This window comes from Saccopteryx bilineata, chromosome 2 (genome assembly GCF_036850765.1).
Source record: "Saccopteryx bilineata isolate mSacBil1 chromosome 2, mSacBil1_pri_phased_curated, whole genome shotgun sequence".
In the NCBI taxonomy this organism is placed as follows: Eukaryota; Metazoa; Chordata; class Mammalia; order Chiroptera; family Emballonuridae; genus Saccopteryx; species Saccopteryx bilineata.
Genome location: NC_089491.1, coordinates 226,783,781 through 226,795,893, shown reverse-complemented (window position 1 = coordinate 226,795,893; position 12,113 = coordinate 226,783,781). Strand labels below are relative to the sequence as shown.

The window sequence follows — 12,113 nt, the reverse complement described above, 5'->3', positions numbered from 1 at the left end:
GTAAATCTGGCTTGCAACAGAATTTTAATGTGCACAAAGCTAACTGGCCAACCCAAGGATGAAATGTATAATTTTGCTTTCTTCTTAACTCCAGACTCAAATTACTAGTTACCTTTGTTATAAAATGTATTAAATATTTACCATAAAATTGCTACATGGCAAAAAAGAAGAAGAAGAAGGAGAAAGAATTAGAAGGAGGAGGGGGAGGAGAAGAAGAAAGAGAAGGAGAAGAAGTTGTTGTTGTTGTTGTTGTTGTTGGGATATAGCAGTAGTATTCATGGTGGACAAAAGATGGAATGAACCCAAATGATGAATGGATAAACAAAATGTGTCTACCCACACAATGGAATATTATTCAGCCATAAAAAAGCATGAAGTCCTGATATATATTACAACACAGATAAACTGTGAAAACATTATGCTAAGTGAAATAAACCACACACAAGACCACATACCATATGATTCTATTTATATGAAATTCCAAAATAGGAGAATCCATAGAGATGGAAAGTAGATTAGTAGTCACTTAGGGCTAGGGGTGGGGGTGGGGTACAGGGGGCGAATAGCTACTGGGATTTCTTCTGAGGAGGTGAAAATGTTCTAAAACTGACTATAATGATGATTGCCCATATCTCTGAATATACTAAAAACCATTGAACTGTACACTTTAAATGGGTGGACTATATGGTATATAATTATGTCTCAATAAGCTGTTTTTAATAAAGAAAAAAAATGAAGACAAAAAAAAGTAAATTGAACCATCATTCATAGTCTTACTACCCAAAGATACTCACTATCGACAATTTGAATAACCTTTTGGTACTTCTCTCTATAGTTTTGTTGTTTTATTTAATATTATCCCCATTGTACAGATAGTAAAACTGAGGACTAAAGAAAAGTCAAACCTAAACTTGACACCAAAGCTTGCACCCTTAATGATTACACAAATACTCAAGGGCAGAAAAAGGCTTTTTTTTTTCATATTTAAAATTATTTCCATTGGACAAATGATCAGAAATAAAATCAGATGTTCCAAAGCCCTTGAAACACATTACTGGGGAAGATTTTCAAAGATATTATCAGGACTGAGCTGCCTCAGTGGCAGGAACTCATTTTTATCATACGAATGCCTGGTGGGTTACCTGGCACACCATGAATGCTTCTTGAATGAGTAATAGTGTGTGCAAGAAAGAATGTGCGAGGACTCCCCAATTCAAAAAGTTACATTCCTTTTGATGGGTAAAACACAAGCTGCTCTGAAGTGAGTCCAGTTCTAACTGCACATGAATAATGACTGCCTAGGACATACAGCTCTCAGTCTGTGTTTTAGCCACCTTCACCCACCAGGTGACTCACCACCCAGCCTGTGAATCAGTTGACTACGAAGAGATCTAAAATGACCTAATAAGTCATACCACAGCACATCAGAGTGACCACGCACAGGGGTGGAAATTGGGAGTATTTTTTAGTAAGTGTTACCGCTTCTCTTTGTATTATTTAATAAGTTACCCACCCTATTAAATGACAATTCTTCATATATACATCAGCAACTAATATATATTATGACAGTTCACCAATGCTCAAAGAAAGGTAGACCATAAACCCAATGTTTTGGGAGGTAGCATTAAGCTGTGCAGGCCACTAAACAGCCTTGACAAGCCCTGCCTTACCTCCCCACCAGGAAGAGGAAGCAGCAGTTAGTGATGTCCACACAGCTACCAGCTGAGGGGCTTTGTATGGCTAAAACCTCAATGTACTGCTTTTCCCTGCAAAGCAAAGCTTTTGGGCAGTCTTGGGAATTTCACCAAGGTGCCAAAAAACCTACTGAACATCAGCTGACCTATAACCAGGTGGGTCTATGTTCCAATAGATTTTTCTGTCTTTCAGTCTCTATCACATAGGATTTCCACAGTGTATTTCCCCTTTAAGAAAACCCTAAGGTATTGTTATTATTATTATTATTTTAGTGAGAGAGTGGGGGGATAGACATGAATAGTCAGACAGGAAGGGAGAAAGATGAGAAGCATCAATTCATAGTTGCAGCACTGTAGTTGTTCATTGATTGCTTTCTCATTTATGCCTTGACCTTCGGCTCCAGCTGAGTCAATGACCCCGTGCTCAAGCCAGCAACTTTGGCCTCAAGCCAGCAACCATGGGGTCATATCTATAATCTCATACTCAAGCTGGCAAGACTGCACTCAAGCTGGTGAGCCCATGCTCAAGCTGGACGAGCCCGTGTTCAAGCCGGTGACCTCAGGTTTTCAGACCTGGGTCCTCAGCGTTCCAGGCTCTATCCACTGTGTCACTGCCTGGTCAGGCAAGAAAATCCTAAGGTTATTAAGACTCCTTTTTGCCAGGGCTTATTTGGTTAGAGATTTGTCCCAACACGCAAAGGTTGCAGGTTCAATCTCTAGTCAGGGCACATATAGGAACAGATCGATGTTTCTTTCTCTCTTCCTTCCTCTCTAAAATCAATTAAAAAAATTTTTTGACAGAGACAGAGAGAGAGTCAGAGAGAGGAACAGATAGGGACAGACAGACGGGAAGGGAGAGAGATGAAAAGCATCAATTCTTCCTTGCAGTACCTTAGTTGTTCACTGATTGCTTTCTCATATGTGCTTTGATAGGGGTGGGTGGGGGGCTACAGCAGAGCGAGTGATACCTTGCTCAAGCCAACGACCTTGGGTTCAAGCCCACGACCCCACACTCAAGCTGGTGACCCTGGGGTTTTGAACCTGGGTCCTCTGTGTCCTAGTCCAACACCATATCCACTGCACCACCACCTGGTCAGGCAAAAAAATTTTAAAGATACTTTTTTGTGTGCTACTTAACCCATCTTTTGGAATATATGCTATTCAGGAGTCTTTAAAGGGATAAAATTACATGTATTAACAATATAGAAAATACATAGAGAAAAATTTGATGTCCTTTGGCTCATGTCCCCCCCAGGCTGCTGCCACATTTATGAGACTATAGCAGGTCCTGCCGGCATGATCAGAGGAAGACTGGGTGACAGTATTGCCCAACCAGACCTTAATGATTTTATTTATTCCACACAACCTAAAAACATGTTGGAACATAACTTGTCATAATTTTGTGGTGATTTCTGTGAATCACTTTTTAATTATGAATAATGTTTTTAGAGACACTCCCGAGAAATTTTACCCAAGGTTCCCTTGACAACCATCCCATAAAGTATCTAAAGGGAAACAGCTTCCATAGCCAACACAGAAAGTCAACTTTAAAGCCTGGATTCCTAAAAGATCCATCAGTCATCTAAGCTGAGGTCCACTCTCATGATTCACAGATGCCAAGGCTCACTGAGAAATTCAGACCAACAAACATAACTAGAAAGACACACTTACTGTCAAATAATGTTCGAAAGATTTTGTGAAATATGAATTGTGTAACTTCATTTGGAGCCCCTTTTTTTTCTCTTTTCTTCTAGCTGGGAATTTCCCTCTGTGTGTCTAAAATTGTTGCCTTTCCACCCTCAGTGGAAGGTTTTCAGCTTTTACCAGATCTGCTATGTCTATAGGAAGGATCCTTGCCTCTTGGCTAAATCCAAGCCACTAGGATATTAAATGTTTGTGCAAGATACTGAGAGTGAATTTCTATTTCTGAGATTTACTTTCAGAAAACTCATACTGCTGTATGTCAAACAATCAAATAGGGTCCCAGTACAGTGCTCCTAAAGAACAGATGGGCGGGGTTGGTTCTGGAATTCCAATACATTTTTGCAGGTGCTGCCTCTCCTGGCTTCCACTTTCCTTCATTTGTCAGAGTTGACAGCTTCTTCAAAAAATGATGGTGTTGGCATGAGGCTAAACAGAAACACAAATAAGTCAATTAGCTTTCAAGGGAGCACCCGGAGTGTTGCTTTAAACAGGCAGGTATTTTCTGGTCAATTACTTTAAGTGGACTTTCAACAAACACTAAAATTATTTGTGTGTCTGACCAGGCGGTGGCGCAGTGGATAGAGCATCGGACTGGGATGCGGAGGACCCAGGTTCAGGACCTCAAGGTCGCCAGCTTGAGCGAGGGCTCATCTGGTTTGAGCAAAAGCTCACCAGCTTGAGCCCAAGGTCGCTGGCTCAAGCAAGGGGTTACTCGGTCAGCGGTAGCCCCCAGTCAAGGCACATATGAGAAATCAATCAATGAACAGCTAAGGTGTCACAATGCACAACAAAAAACTAATGAATGATGCTTCTCATCTTTCCGTTCCTGTCTGTCTGTCCCTGTCTATTCCACTCTCTTTCTGTCTCTGTAAAAAAAAAATTTTTTTAAATAAAAAATTATTTGTGTGCCGGGTGGATCCCGGTCGGGCGCATGCGGGAGTCTGTCTGACTGTCTCTCCCCGTTTCCAGCTTCAGAAAAATACAAAAAAAAAAAAAATTATTTGTGCATGGGTAAAAACGGCAATGACCTTTTTCCTCCCTGCCCCCTAACTGTCCAGGAAGTACAGCATATTCACAGATGAGCTTTTTACCTTGTTTCAAGTGCTTAACAGTTTGTCACATGGGGTAGAATGCTTGGACACAGTGGAACACAGCGACTGTGGCGTCCTCAGGAGTAGCCAATGCCTGTCATCTAACCACGTTCACCTCGCGCTGTTCCTTCCTGTACACCTGCTTGTAATTACTCAAAAGTTAGATTTCTCAAGAATCTCTTCCAACTATCCACCTCTCCGGAGCCCCCCAGGCCCAGCTCAAGGCCTGGGATTGTAGAAATTCTCCAAAATGAAATGCAAGATAGAAACTAGGTCTGTCACCCCCACCCACTGTAATAAAGCGATTTAATTGACTTGGACCGTGGAATCGCAGGAGCACTTCTTGCACGACACCCTAAAGCATCGTGCACACTCGAACCCTGGTCACTACTTCCACAGAGAAGAAAGAGATGAGAAAGTTCCCCTGAACGTGAAAATCTGCGCCCGAGGGCTCACCCGCCGGACTCCAAGGCTTCTGGGAGCAAAGCGCAGAGAAGAATTCCGTAGTCAGATGAAACAATGTCTTTGTCTACACCAAAGGGTGAAAAGAGCGTTGGTGCAATAACCAAGATTTTGTTTCTGCCTTCTAAAGAAATGACAATGCTAAAGTTCGGGCCATAAGTATTCATAAACCTCACAGTTTGAATTGACCCCATAGTTTATCAGCGAGTCAATTCTTTTGCCTGGGAAATACTCTTGAATTGAGAAAAAGTCCTACTTTTTAAAGTATTTCGTTTCGTCCGAAAATGTGCTCTGCCTCCTTTCCCGGGTATTTGCTCTGGCACCTAAAGAGAGTTGTTTCTGAGCAGTTAAAAGAGGTCGAGGAGCCATGGAGGGGATTTGGATCTTTTTCACCAATCGGGACCACGCCAGGTCTCCCACAACCCCCCACACCGCTTCCACTCCCACCCCACGCCCACCCGCACCTCGGACGACCCCGGATCCGACCCTCTTAGTGCGTGCGCGCGCCAACAAGGGTTGGTTAAAGGGGCTTTGGCAAAGCCCAGATAAAAGCACCATCTTATGCCCACCAGACACCGCCCCCCACCACCCAAAGGCACGGTGTCCGTCAGCTCTGCACGGCCCCAGCTCCCTCTGATCCCTACTTTCCAACTGGAAAGAATGTGTGGGGGGTGACAATGCGGAGCAGAGGCCCAGCGACGGGAGTGGGAGGAAGATGGGAGTCCCACAGGACGTTCCCACGGCCCCACCCATGTATGAGCGTGACGCACACCTCCCGACACCCACAGCAGCCAGCACCCCGCCCGCCACCCGCAGGTGTGCAGTGAGACCTCCAGTGTGCCCTGCGCCCCGCCCCCTCGTGAGCACCGGGCGCGTGTGCTTTGGGGCCTCCCACTCTCGGTGCATGACGCCTCTCCACCGCGTGCGTGCTGGCACACCCGGCTCTAGTACGCTCTGCTCCGGTGTTCGCGGAGCCCTCCAACCTCCCTGCTTATTCAGCCCCTCCTGCAGCCGTGCACATTGCGCCCCCTTCGGCCAATTTGCCCACGACGCGCTTATAACCCCGCGAGCGGTACCAAGACTGCTATCAAAATGCGGGAACCACACCGCAAAGTGTGCCTGAAAACAATCCCCTTCAGCTCCCACACCCAACGTCGGGAGTAGGAGTCCCGAGTTCTTTCTGTGGAATTAAGACCCCTAGCGAAAGGAAAGCCTGACGCTCGACCCCTTCCAGCCGCGGGTGTCCCCGAGTGTTCTCCGCAACTCCCAAAGCCGAGTTTCCGCCCAGGGAAGGAGGGCTGGCAAGGAGGGCCCGCCACTGCCTCCGTGCCTGGCCACCAGCGTGCTCCCGTCCCGTCCCCGCGCCGCTCCGATCTGAAGTCCTGTTTTGGCGCGCCCCGAGCCTCCGACGCGGGACGGCCCTCTGTAGTAGGCGCTGCTTCCTTCTCCTCCCTAGAGGAAAGTGTTCCCAAGAACAGCTCTCGGGAAACCCGCTTTCTACGCCGGCCTTTGAAAGTGGGGGGGAAAAGAGTCCGCGGGAAGCGGGAAGATGCTCAAGCCTTAAGTTGGGTCGTGGGCGCGCGCCCAGGTCGCGCACGAGGAGGCTAGTTCAGTCCTCCCTCCCGCCCCCCCCCCCGGCTTTCTGTAACTTTCTCTCCTAAACCTCGAATGAATTTGCGTACCTCTTCTCACAGATTTATTTAGTTTAGGAGGGGGAAATTTGTTCACTTTGCTTTGCAAATAGCCCCCTTATATTATTGAAACGAGTTTGTGTCTTTAAAGTACTATAATAGCCCCATATTATAAGCAGCCTTACATTAAGGGTTGGCTATTACTATTATTACCTGCTAGGGGAAAAAAACACTTAAGTCTACCTGTTTGTGCTTTCTTTGATATGCAAAAATATTTGTCTCTGGTGAATAAGTTTTGTTTTTTAAAGGAAAACTTTTTTGGTTGATGTTTTTTGAAAGGCGGTTTCAGCGGTAGCACTGAAGAGCGAGTGGTTTTCAGATTTCGGGGCGGTGTGTTGTTAGAATCACTGAGTATGTCAGCGCACGTCAGACTAACACTCCTCCCGCGCTGGCAGGAGGGCTCGGCGGGTTAGAGCATCGTCCCGGGAGTAAGGTTTCGGTTCGATCCCGGTCAAGGCACATACAGGAACAGATTGATGTTCCTCTCTCTCTCTCTCCCTCTCTCCCTCCCTCCCTCTCTCTCTCTCTCTCTCCCCCCCCCCCCTTCCTCTCTCAAAATCAATAAATAAAATAAGAAAACTCCAAGGTTTTCCATACGCGATCTTTCTAGGCGCAATCCCGGACTCGCTGGAGAGGAAACTCATGGCTTAGTCGGGAACGGATGAGCGGCCTCTTTATGAACCGGGATTTTTAGGCAACGTTGTTAAGCCGAGAGGACAGCCCGGCTCCGCGCCGCCCGGTCGTGAAAGCATGGGAGAAGGCCCTTTCTCCCGCGCCTGCGGATTCCTGGCCGGTCCCTGAGCAATGATCCTGGGCGCGGGCGCTGCCTGCACTCCAGCGGGGTCCCTTCTCTCCCCAGGGAACACTGGATGTCTTTGTGCTTTGGGAGGGACTCGCTGAAGTCCCCGGCACCCCGGTGGGGGGAGAAAAGGGGGTAAGTCTTCGTAGGTGGGGAAGGAAAATGCAGAGAAAAGGTCTGCACCTCACCCCACCTTCACCCCCAGGTAAAATTGAAAGAAATCTGTGACTGCCTTTTATCCAAACCAGGCACAGCTTCGGTAGCTCCCCATAGCCTTCGCTCTGGCACCTTGCTAATCACCATAATTAATTACCAGCAGCACTAACTGCTTTTGCTTCCCTAAATGCATCGCCTTGAGGAAAGAGAAGTAGGCAGCAGCTACTCCGTTCCCTGGACCGGAGGCACTGACCGCTGGCCCCCTCCAGTTCTTAATCTGAAGTGCACTGGACAATCAAGTCCGACAGAAGGACGAAGCTCTTTCCGGAATTCCAGAGAGCAGAATCAGCTTCAAGCAGAAACCCTGGGGTGCTTCCTTCCTGCCCACCACTCCCTCCACCCCAGCCGGGCCAAGACAGCTTCCCCATCCCCAGGCCCAAACACTCTGGCTCAAAGGGTCCAATGCACAAAAGTGGGTCTACTCTAGTTACTGCCAAGTATCCAGATCACCAGAGATGCCCACCAACCTAAAAACAAACACTTCCTCCAGTGAAGTGACTTCCAGTGAAAGAATTTATTAAAAACAAAACAAAAAGATAACTTCTCTCCCTCTATTACTTGGGAAGGAGTGAGCAGAGCTAGTTACTGTCTTGACTTCTCCAGAAATGAATCATTACAAAATTGCTCTGGATACCTGTAATTAATTTTAACAATTAATAATATTGTCCTTGTCTGATCTTTTCTGGGAGTAACAGGACCCAAGCAAAAGTTGATGACATCTCCATGGGGCTTACACAAGGAAAGACTTGAGAAATTGAGGCACTCTTTCGGATAAATCAGACTGACAAAGGCCTCCAGCCATGACATAGTCATAGGCACATGCTGGGTGCAAGCGGCATTTCTGGAGTAACCATATTTGGGTATGCCAGGGGTTATAAATTGAATGGGTTCGAATCTCAGCAGCCTTGAGTTTTCTCTTGCCTCGGCTTGCTCTGGTGGTTGAAGTTCTCCTTAAATACCACTTCCGAGGTTTGAACCCCTCTCCCCAACCTCCTGCTAGAATGGGAGAAGTTCTCCCCACCACCACCTCCATAGTGACAAGTCTCTGATCTCCTTCTGCCACTGCAACGGCCTGTCCAGGAACCCATATCCCCATGAAACATCTGTGCGTTTCCAACTTGACGCGAAAGCCCGTTTCCGCGGGGGATGGGCCTCAGGTAGGCGCTGGGCAGGCCAGGGGAAGAACAGTTGCGGAGCATCTGAAGCGGAAAATCCAAGCAGATGTGGGGCGGCCTTTGCCCGCCCCTTTCCTCTTGGAGCCTCAATTTCTTCCAGATCAGTTTCCTAATGGAAAATTTCTAAGAGGTGGGGGATATGCGGAGGTGCGCGCATGCACCTCTGGGTGCTCCCAAACTCCAAAAGCAGGACGCGGGCCTGAAGCTCTCAGCTTCAGTGTGTCCGAACCCTCTTCCCACCTGTTCTCTTCCTTCCCCCAGCTTCTCATCAGCCTGGATTTTGCAGACTTCTTCCCGCCCTGTTGGGAAACCGCCAGTCCTGGGTGATGCCTCAGACTTGGAGGGTCATTCTTTGCCTCTAAGCCTTTCCACGGAGTCTCCAAAGTCTGACCTGGTTGTTCTGGGCCAGGTTCCTGGATTTAGGTCTAAACTTTAGACTCTAAAGCATAGACCAGCAGGGAGATACTCCCTGCACAAAGAAGGCCAGGAGGAAGGGACACGCAGCAGGTGTCGCAATCCACAATCCGAGGCCACCTACAACTCTCCTGATCATTCCAAATAGCATGCATTTAGTGTTTTCCCAGTTTATACACAGCTTCTAGCCTGTGAGTGTTTGTCCTAAGTGTCCTGCTCCAAGGTAGAGAGAGCCTCCATAAGGCCCTAATCAAGTGCGGGGGGTGGGGAAAGAAGGATTTTACTTCACTATTCCACACAGACAGCACTATCCTTCAAGGTCTGCGCCCAAGGACTTTGGGTGCCTTTTTGATGGTGCAGTCAGTTGGAAAACAGATCATCCCCGAGCTGGACCGTGTGTGTGTGTGTGTGTGTGTGTGTGTGTGTGTGTGTGTGTGTTGAATAAATATGTAGGGGGCATACAATGCCCACTTGGACATCTGCTGGAACAGGCTTTGCGCCTGACAGTGTCCTACTGCAGTGGTCCCCAACCCCCGGGCCGTGAACCGGCACCGATCCGTGGGCCATTTGGTACTGGTCAGCAAAGAAAGAATAAATAACTTACATTATTTCCGTTTTATTTATATTTAAGTCTGAACATGTTTTATTTTTTAAAAATGGCCAGATTCCCTCTGTTACATCCGTCTAAGACTCACTCCTGACACTTGTCTCAGTCACGTGATACATTTATCCGTCCCACCCTAAAGGCCGGTCGTGAAAATATTTTCTGACATTAAACCGGTCCGTGGCCCAATAAAGGTTGGGGACCACTGTCCTACAGGACACATCTGCGAATCTCCAAACACATCATATGCTACCTCTCAAACCATGCGATTCGCGCCTGTCTTGCCCATGCAGGAACAGCAGAACAGTGTCTGCTCCTGAGCGAGATTTCAAGTACCCTTTCCTGTAAAATCTGGGAAATTTGGCTTGAGAAAAATTTCTGTTCCTGTTATTTGTCGGGTTTCTCCCACTTCCATTTAGCCATGTTTCTGCGATCTGGATAATCCCTTTCAAGTCCGGGAGGAATTCTCCGGGGTCCATAATTGAGGATCGGAAATCGTGGGGGCGAGGGAGCGTTAAATCCTCTTGAAGCTAGGTTGGTGCAGGCGCGCACTAAGGAAGGCCTGAGCCAGTTGCGGCGGGGCTCAGCCTGCACTCTTTACCTTCTTGGAGCCCCTTCTCCTGGAAGCCCCGAGTCGACTGCTGTCCACGCAGCTGGGTGCGAGATTTGGGGCGGGAAAGCAGTCCCGGAGCGCTGCGTTTGGTCACAATGTAGCCGTGACGCTCGCGCGCAGCCCCGAACCTTTGAGCACACTCCTGGAAACGGGAAAGCGCCCAGGATCTGAAACCCTAAGGGAAAATGCCCGTTCCTCGGTGCTCTTGGCGTTTGGTGGGGCACTACTAACCCCGAAAGCTCGCGCAGCTTCCTGGTTTCTGAGCACTAGCCCAGCGAACTAAGACCTAGACTACGGGCTACCGGGCCAAGTGGGGGCCGAGCTGAGGACTGCGCATTGTCCCGCCCATCGAGGGAATTACCACTGATCTCATCACCAAAGGACTTCTGATCTTCAAAGATGTCTTTGGAAAAGGTCAGGAGCGTGTGCAACAGAAAAGGGGTTGGGCGGCTGTGCCCTGTAGGCGCAGTGGGGGAGCCCGGTACCGGGGCATTGTCAGGCAGGGAGTTCGCTGAGTACCAGGCTCCTCCCGGGGCGAGAAATTGATGTGGCACCAAGAACTGAGATCTTGAGCGCCAGCTAGGCGGCCACAGCTTCTCACACTCGGTGCCAATCTCCAAAGCAGGCACCCCACAGTCCTACAGCCCTGCACGCCGAGGGAGCCCCAGTACCCTGTACCCTGGGCTGCCCTCTGACCCCGCGCCAGGGCGAAGCTGAGTTCTTCCCAGAGCACGGGTCTGCATGGTATCTGGGTTCAGACTCCTAGAAGAGGTGGGGTTTTTTGCAAACGGAATGTAAAGAGGATCCCACCCCCGGGTTGCGGGGTCGTGGGTACGGAGAAGGGGGGTACAGGAGGCCTCTTGCAGTCCAGTCCAGTGCAGCCGTGAGGGAGACAGTGTCGGGACACCTCTGGCCGCATCTCCAACTACGCTTCCCTATTCCGACTGCCTCCTGCCCACCACCTTGGCCCTCACCAGTGCTCGCCCGGTGATCCTCGTTCCTTGACCTGAAGCGCCCGCCGCAGCCACGATTCCCTCGGAGCCCTGGCTGAGGGCCCTGTTTTCGCCGCGCCCTGGGCGAGGCCTGACCGCTAGGCTCGGCTCCCTGGCCCACTCCCTCCGCACGGCCCGCGCGTCCCCGCGGCCTCCTCCTGCCCCTCCAGGTAAGGTGACAATTTCCTTTCGCTCCCGCTTTTCGAGGAGAGAAAGGGCAGAAGGGTCACTTCCGAGCCTTTCCCGCGCCCCTTCCTGAGGTGGGTGGTAGTTGGGGGTGTTCTCTTCCGCCCCCCCCCCCCCGTTAGGCTCTCGGACCTGCTAAGTGGGGAAGGTGAGGGCGCGGGACCAGCGCGGGCTCGGAGGGCTCGGCCTTCTCCGGCCGGACACTTGGTCGGAGGGTTGCGTCGCCTCTCCTGCCCAGGAGCCACAGAGGAGGTCGTGGCATCCTTCATCCCCTCCCTCTTCGCTTCTCCCCACTTACCTCCCGAGAGCCCAAGTCCCGCCACCGGCTCGCAAGTCCCCGCGGCGCACCATGTGCGCTCACCGGGACTTCCTCGAGCCCGGGCGCGCGCCGGTCTCTCCTGGGAGCGTCCCCGGTGGCAGCGCCGCGGCGGCGCTCCTGTGACTCCCGGGCCGCGGCGGAGGCGGGAGGCGA

The 12,113-nt window shown here is 49.8% G+C and overlaps 1 protein-coding gene and 1 long non-coding RNA gene across 4 annotated transcripts in view; one reads left to right on the top strand and one right to left on the bottom strand.

Annotated features, from left to right (window-relative positions):
• Nucleotides 1-2,852: 2,852 nt before the first annotated feature.
• On the bottom strand, nt 2,853-12,080 carry LOC136325292 (uncharacterized). 2 transcript variants are annotated; one of them, XR_010729233.1, is made up of 3 exons: nt 11,940-12,080; nt 4,490-4,631; nt 2,853-3,824 (listed from the first exon to the last, which is right to left on the bottom strand). It is a non-coding gene; the product is annotated as an uncharacterized lncRNA (long non-coding RNA). The 2 variants fall into 2 exon arrangements; XR_010729232.1 differs by having other exon boundaries at nt 4,490-4,628.
• The window catches only part of SIM2 (SIM bHLH transcription factor 2), a 53,339-nt gene continuing 51,735 nt past the window's right edge, over nt 10,510-12,113 (top strand). Inside the window, exons 1-2 of one of the 2 annotated variants that reach the window (XM_066259425.1) lie at nt 10,510-10,877; nt 11,441-11,625. The gene's annotated coding sequence lies outside the window, so the exon portion shown is untranslated. Of the gene's footprint in view, nt 11,199-11,440; nt 11,626-12,113 lie in introns of both variants that reach the window. The other variant, XM_066259424.1, reaches the window with a different exon arrangement.